Here is an 8,198-nt window from a genome sequence, read left to right as displayed (position 1 = left end):
TACGTAAGGAAAGATACTAAGGTCAAATTCAAAACTCCATGGAATCCAAGTGCATCACGAAAGGGATATGCTAATTCATACAATCTAAGGGCATCGTAAAAGGGATGTGCTAGTTCATAGATGGGCCAGAACAAAGACTTGAAGGTACTCAATCTAATGATGATAAAAATTGTACTTGCTTTTCATCACCTATACTACAAGCCTATAAAAAAGTTGGAATTCATTACACATTTGGATGTGGGTGTTCCCAACTACATGAGTAGATAATCTCATAGGAATGTTTGGCGACTTAACAAAATGTAAGCTGAGGCCATTTATGATGTTATTTTCCATGTAATGATGCTTCCACAATGAGGTTGCGTATGCAGGCATGGCTACATTCTAGTGAATCTTAATGTGGTGATAGTAGCCAAAGGAGGTGGAAAATTGTAGGAGAGATGGAGGTAAGTGTAATTTGTACTATGCTGTATGCATATCCTACATAAGGCACACTATGCAAAGGAATTCATCCTAGTGTTTCATCGTTATTAGTTCTTGATTAACCTATCTTGTCTTGATGATGCTTCTCGTCAACCATGGAATTATGCTCTTCTTTACTTGCACTTAGTTTAGGATTAGTCTACCAAATTCAAACAATCTCTATTAGCACAATAGATTGATATTTAAGCTTATAGAACTTCACTTCATTATCATCTTGCTTGCAAAGTCTTTAGCATCTTTTCCTTTCTTAGGTGTTTTAGACCCACCTCTACTCAAGGAGTTCTACTCTAGTATAGAAAAGGTTATTTGAAAATTTGAAGATATGCTTGGGTTGCTTCTTACAAAGTTTTCAAGCAAAAAAGTACATGAAATTATCATCTATAACTCTTATGCCAATTGTAAAACCAAACTAGCAATGCTAAGGACCTCTATTATTTCTAGCATAATATGAGGTGATAGAGATTTGTGCCCTAAAGTCCACAAGATGATTTTAAACAGGTTTTTTCATTGGAGTTTTTGTTAAGGAGAATTGAATGATTCTCTATGCTAGTCTATGTTGGCAATCATAGCCAAAAGCTTTAAAAGTACCTCTATTTCAAAATTCTAACTTTTTAGCTACTTCAAGGTTTATTGTAAGTAATGTTTTTATTATTTGACATTTCTAGCTTTTGGACGTGTATTTTACTTTATATTGGTCTTCCTTATCACTTGCATTACATTTGAATACATTACTATTTGGGGGATAACTAAAATGTTCATAATCTTATTTTATAGTGATGGCGTGGTTCTCATTATGCACTAAAAAATAAGTTAATGTATACATATTTAGGAACTAAACATTGCCTCGAGACTCAATTTAGTGCTAGTAAGGTCATTCTAGTTATGTCCACAAAAACAAAATAGAAAATTTTTATGGCACTTGTTTTCATACTTGGCATACAACGTTGAAGTTTGTTCTCATCCAGGGTCTATTTGGAACTATCAATGTGGAATTAAATAGAGGCCCATTGCATTGTAGGCCAAAATCAAGAAAGCCTCGGAAATAGTTGCCTTATAGTCTCACATACTAATATACCATTGCATGGATGTAACATCTCCCATGAAGCTTGATATCTTCTACAAAAGTCTTTTTGGGGTTTAGTACAAAGCTTTAGCTATTAAGTTACCTTTGTCAATAAATCTTTTGGATTGAAAATGAAATGAGAATGATACTACCACATCACACATGAACTACGTATATAATCGAAGAAGATTTGGTGATTGTTGTCTCTTAATGAATCACTAGAATAACATGATCCCCTAATTGCTACCTCAAAAACCTTCCCCTCTACAACTCTTAATGGAACTTAAGCCTCTTTGATGGAGGAAAGTCAAAATAAGGCAAAAAGATGAAAATGCATGCATCAAAGTCGATCTTGCTAAAGCTATCATCACGTGTTCTCGTTGCAAAATTGATGGAAAAACTCTCAAGGGTTGCAAATTTGAAAGGAAAGCCCATCTACTTATGCATCTATTGTGGAGGGATAAAATTTTTATAAAATATGTAACATAAAAGGAAAAATAAGAATTGCAACTTGTTAGAATATGTGCCATGAGAAACAAAGGAAGAAAGGCAAGTTGTAGAGGAGGAGACTTCTTCTCAAGAGTCTACACTAAGAAGGAGACATGTCGATATTTGCCAACCATTTCTTCTTGTGCAATAGTAAACTAAAGCATGGACTGCCTGAATGCCCAATAAAAAAGGCTCACCTTACACATCTACTCATTAAAGTAAGCACCTACCATCTAATCATAGGACAATTGTACAAGCTAGGATAAGACAATCTATTGAGGAGATGCATGTGTGAGCAGAAGTACTATAGAAACATGGAGCAATAACTAAAGGGCACTTCAATGCCACCACCATCACTTGAAAGGTGCTATAGTCATAGCTTTGGTGTGCTAATCTTATTCAAGATGCAACACTATTTGTTAAGCATTAGAATGAGTGCTAGTGTATGAAGGTACCCATTAAGAAGGAAAAAATGGAGCTCGTGCAAGTCCTAGCCTATCAACCTTTTGAAAATGGAAAGTTTGACTTCATGGAGCTTGCCAACCCTATTGTGCAATGTTCTCAAGTATAATATATCATAGTTGTGATAGACTATCTATCAAAATGGATGGAAGTAAAAGCAACATGGAAGAATGATGCTACAACAATGGAGAAGTTCCTATGGTCACAAGTCATATTCGAAATCGGATGCTTGATAAACATAGTTAGCGATAAAGGGATCCACTTCATTAATAAGGTAGTAGGCACTTGCTCTCCACATTCTTAATAATTTGCCAAAATCAAGCACATATTACCCTTGGTCAAATAGCCAAGTAGAACCAACCAAAAGGACCCTAATCAATGTATTGATGAAAATAATTTCCAGCTCATGAATTGATTGGGACAACAAACTCATGGAAGTCTTATGGGCATATCAAACTGCTTATAAGATAGCTACAAGTTACACCCCATTTAGGCTGACCTATGGCACCAACACCATTATATCTATAAAATTAACAATCCCTAATCTATGTATTATCGTGCAAGAATGGTAGGAAGGAAACAAAGCTAGGATTGAACATCTTGTTCAGTTATAATGACTCATACAAACTAGGCTTTCAACCACTCATATGCTCATTGTGGAGAAGGCTCACGGGAAGGATTGGTTCGACAAACATATTCAACATCGAGGGTTTGATCAAGGGGACCTACTTCTTCTTTACTTGCTTAAAAACATAAATAGAAGCCAAAGCTTAGAGGGATGGGACCTTACTAAGTTCATGCCATTAGCTGAACTAGAAATGTAGAGCTAGGAACTCTTGAGGGGGAGGGGATAAGCCACTTCAACAAGAGCCACATCAAAGAGTATTGATGAAGGTGCAAGGAGAATTGAGATTGCACACACACACACACACACACACACAGAGGACACTATGCTTATGGTGCCTCCAAATAGCTTTGTTATGAAAAGTACCTTATTACCTTATTAGTGAAAGAACAAAGAATGAGTGAGTGTGTGTGCGTGTGTGTGTAGTTAGGGTTAGTGATGAGTAAGATGGGCAGCGAGTCACATTGACATTTATCCTAAAAACCTCCCACTTAAAGGACAATGTGCCTTTAAGAGAGACAAAATAACAAGAGAGTTTCTTAAATAAATACATGTGAGGTACCCTCACCCAATGCCCATCAACTCCCTACAATGTGCAAATGCTTATGGGAGGGCAAAATCTTGGTGAGAAAGTTTGTTGGGTTATCATTAGTATGAAGTAACCTTGTCATCCAAGTTCTTGCATTGTTGCTACCAAAGCATAATCCAAGCAACCAAAAATACATAAGTGAGCCACAAATTGATTTTTTCCATGCCAAGCTTCATATGGAGTGGTAGGCTATAAAGCCTTAGTGTGACACACGTTAAGAACATAGACTACACATTAAATAGCCTCAAGCAAAAAAATATGTTGCAAAGCTTGACTCTTCATCATGCATTGTGCCATCTCTATGAATGATATGTTTTCCCTCTCACCTACACCATTTTCTTGTGGTGTATATAGCATTGTGCATTGGTTTTCATCCATATTTATCCATATATGCATGAAATTCCTTGGACATATACTCCCCCTTCAATCTAAATGAAAAGTACCCACTTTACATCTTGATAAAATTTCAACCATTCTAACAAACTACTTGAAGCACAAAAATGCTTTGGACTTAGCTTTTAAACCATATAACCATGCATACGTTCAATAGTCATCAATGAAAGTCATGAAGTATGAGTAGTTACCAAAAGAGGGTCTTTGCATGTGGGACTACAAACATCAATATGTAGAAGTTGTAGTGTATGAACAACTCTGACTAAATCGTCTTTTGGAAATGAAGCATGTTGCATTTTAGCCAATACGTAGCCTTCATAAATGTGTTTTCCAAGTGTCTCAAGAATAGACAATAAAGACACCAAATTAGATTTCTATAGGCCCAGTAGACTAGTGAAATTTAGATGAGCAAAACACACATGCCAAAGTTTTGCATTTGAAACAGCCTACGAATCTACAAACTACACATTGCATGTCTACCATATATTTTTCATTGTTATCAAGCTTATACAAGTGATGGCATAATGAACCAGATGCAATCATTGTATCACCATAAGAGAGAGCATGAACTCTACATCTGTCACATCAATAAGCTTTACAATCAAGCCAATCTTGGCAAGTGTAAAAACTAATATCAAATTCTCTTGACCTTTTATATATATAAAGCATCCATAACTATGAAATACTACCATTAACAATAATCAACACAATTATATCAACTCTTTGAATAGGATAATATGAGTTGTTTGTTGGGGGTTAAAGCTGACCTATGCCTGGCGGCCTATATTTATATTGTACTTTGTGCCTATACACATGTACACTACATGTGGCAACCACCCATCACTATCATGTTTATTCTTTATTCTTTTTAATTGAATAATAAAGGAAAGACAAGTCACACATTGTGACTCTTGGAGTTCCCACATAATGGTCTTGCTCTCTTGAGTTCAAACCTCCATAGCCATTGCTCTATTACTTTCGCTTGAGCTTCTATCTCACTCTTACTCATGCTCACCTTTTCAACTAGTATCAAAGTGGGAATTCATTGAGATTCATCTATCCTTCTTTGACACAAGAAAAAGAGCTTCAATGGAGCTTCCATGGTAGCCACACCTTCTTTCAGGAAAGAGAGCTTCAAGTGAGCTTCCATGATAGCCACACCTTCTTTCGAAAAAAAGAGCTTCAACTAAGCTTCCAAGATAGCCACACCTTCCTCCACCTGAGGTACACAGTAGCTCCTCACCTTCTCTAGCTTGTTTTCTAGCATTCAAAGCACCTTTAATTAGTAACAAGTGACCCCAAAAGGTCACCCATGGTAGGGACAATCCCCATGGAAGATCTCACAATTTGTGGCACATTTTAGGGGCTATCCTTGCCATGCTTGCATCAATCTCATTGTGTCCTAGTTCTTCTTTTGCTTCTTACTCAATGTTTGTGGGTTCATTCTACATTACTTGACTCCATTTCAAGCATCATTCTAGGCTTATTTTGTGACTTCAATTTTGGGGCTAATTTACTATTATTATAGCATCCCATTCTCCCTTTGTTTTGCAATCATAATGACAGGTGCTTTTAGTGCTTCTAGAGATAGCGCCATCTTTAATATTGACAAGTTGGATATCAATAACTTTAATTATTGGAAGACCCAGATATGGCAAGTTTTGGTGCAAAAAGAGTAGGTTAGACCATTGAAATGCAAATGCATGAAGCCCGAGGGTATGGATGCTAACACTTGGGATTACATTGATGAGTCATGTAAGTCCACTATCATTTAGTCTTTGTCTAAGCATGTATACTTTAATCTCATTAAGACTAAGGGTAGTGCATGGCAGTTATGCTAGAAAATATGAGATCTTTATGATAAGCAAAGTCTTGCTTCACAATTATACAAGCTTAAAAAGCTTGTGGGTCTTCATATGAAGGAAGGCACACCTATGTACTCATTTCAAGGAGTTTCACTCTATTTGCAACTAACTTACTTGGCAGAAGGTCATATTTGATGATAACTTAAAGTCTATATTTTTGCTTGTCACTCTTCTAAGGTCTTGCGATACCTTCAACTATTAGCATTAATGCTCCCGAGGATGGTTCTAAATGCTCAGATGTAGAGGGAGGCTTGTTTATTGAGGAAGTGAATAGAAAGAATGTTGATGCAACCTATGCCTCTCATGCTCTTATTGTTAGAGACATGAATGATACTAGAGGCAGTTATGACCATTGTGGTAGAGACCACAACATAATATGTTTAAGTCTAGACCTCATGATCAAGGTTGCAATAAGCTCTATAGTCCTAAGTCATTTATTGCTTGCCATTATTGTGGGCAGTAGGGATATATATGGCCATAATTCCATAAGATGCATGAGGATAGGCATGCACGATAATGTTTAGACATCTAATGGTTGATGTATTACTAAGTCCATTATAAAGATTGAGGAGATTAATGTATTGGAGTATATTTCACATGATTATATTTCAATTGCTTCTTCACTTGGTGCCATGCATGTTCATGATGGTCAGTCTTCTTTCTCTCAATGCTAGTTACTCGATTTAGGTGCTTCCGCATGATCTTGCATTGTAGTTGGTTTGATACTTACCATACTATTTTTTGGTTTAGCATGCCCAAGATATAACCATGTTTGTGATATTGTTAGCATTCATGATATACACTTGTAGTTTCCCACTAGTACTTTCTTTGTTCTCCAATATATATGTCATGTACCGGCTTTGACCAAAAGCATTATTGCTATAGGATTGTTGGATGATGCTGGGTATCATGTCTCTTTTGGTGATTCTAGACCAAAAATCACTCATGGCAAACTCATTTTTGGTGGAGGTGCCAAGATTGGTAGTCTTTATCCTTTGCTTGTCTTTGGCTCCACTAGTCATATATGAGTTGTTTTGTTGGTCTCCTCATGTATCTGTGAGAGTGCGCAACAGAAGAAGAAACACGAACACAGAGGGAGAGAGAGAGAAAGCAGAAAAATGAAGGAAGAAAATCTGCACTGATTGAAAGGAATGCTGAATACAAAAATGTGGACTAATCAGTCCCCGCACGCAGCTCGAAGCATCAATGAGGGCACCAGATCAGGCTGATGATGACGGTAGCACCGAAGACGGAGGAAGATGACGGAGTCGGAGTGTGCACCTACCAAAGAAGGAGGGAAGATGATAATACAACTGATTACCAATTGGGAAATGGCTATAAATAGCCAAAAAACCCAAAAACTGACCGACTTGAAATTTGAGGCCATAAATATGTTCGACCAGCATTTAATGCTGATCCGACCAGTATTTAATGCTAGTAAAATGCCAGGAATGCTCAAAAAAATATCGGAAAGGGTGGACAATGTTCGACAGGTGAGGTAGACTGAAGAATGCAGAAACTACCCCGGGATATGCACATAAAATCCCGACTGGAGGAGAAAATGCACTGAAATGCAAAGACAAGTCAGAGCTCCTAAAGTGAAGAAACTCCTCGCGATCCTGGGAAGCCCCCTCTAAAATAGTAGGGGCCAGGAAATCCACAGCCGCATCACCGAGATCGTCCCCCTTTGAAAGGGATGGGGGGTACGAGGGAACCACCGGAGGAGAGGGTGGGGGATGGGAAGAAACTTGTGGAGAAGAGGGTGCACAAGTGGAAACGGGTCTAGCAATAGACAACTGCCTCAGAGGTCCATGCATAAGAGAAGGGGAATGGAGCCTATAAAGCCCGCTCTCCTGCCAACCTGTCACAATAACAGCCCGTGTAGAAGAATCCTCAATACAAACGGCCTGCTCGGTGAAGACAACCCGGGTACCAAGCCTAGTAAGGCCATAGACTGAGAGGAGTGGAAAGCCCAAGTTAGGAACATAAAGAGCCTGGGAAAGGGAGCTCGACGCGTGGTCGGGAAATAAAGGCAAAGTGCCAACACCACAAATAGACACTGAAACAATGTCACCAACAGTGACTAAACCCTCAGAAGGGCATAGATCCTGCAACAAATCACCTCGGGGAGTCATATGACGAGAAGCTCCACTATCAACCAGCCAAGGTCTCTCAGAAGATGAGTCAACCACTGAAGAAGGCTCCTCCAAGTCAACAATATGAAGGAACCTT

This window comes from Lygodium microphyllum, chromosome 6 (assembly GCF_053477565.2).
Source record: "Lygodium microphyllum isolate KBCC chromosome 6, Lygodium_microphyllum_v1.1.10, whole genome shotgun sequence".
NCBI lineage: Eukaryota > Viridiplantae > Streptophyta > Polypodiopsida > Schizaeales > Lygodiaceae > Lygodium > Lygodium microphyllum.
Note: the sequence above shows the minus strand (reverse complement) of the source record.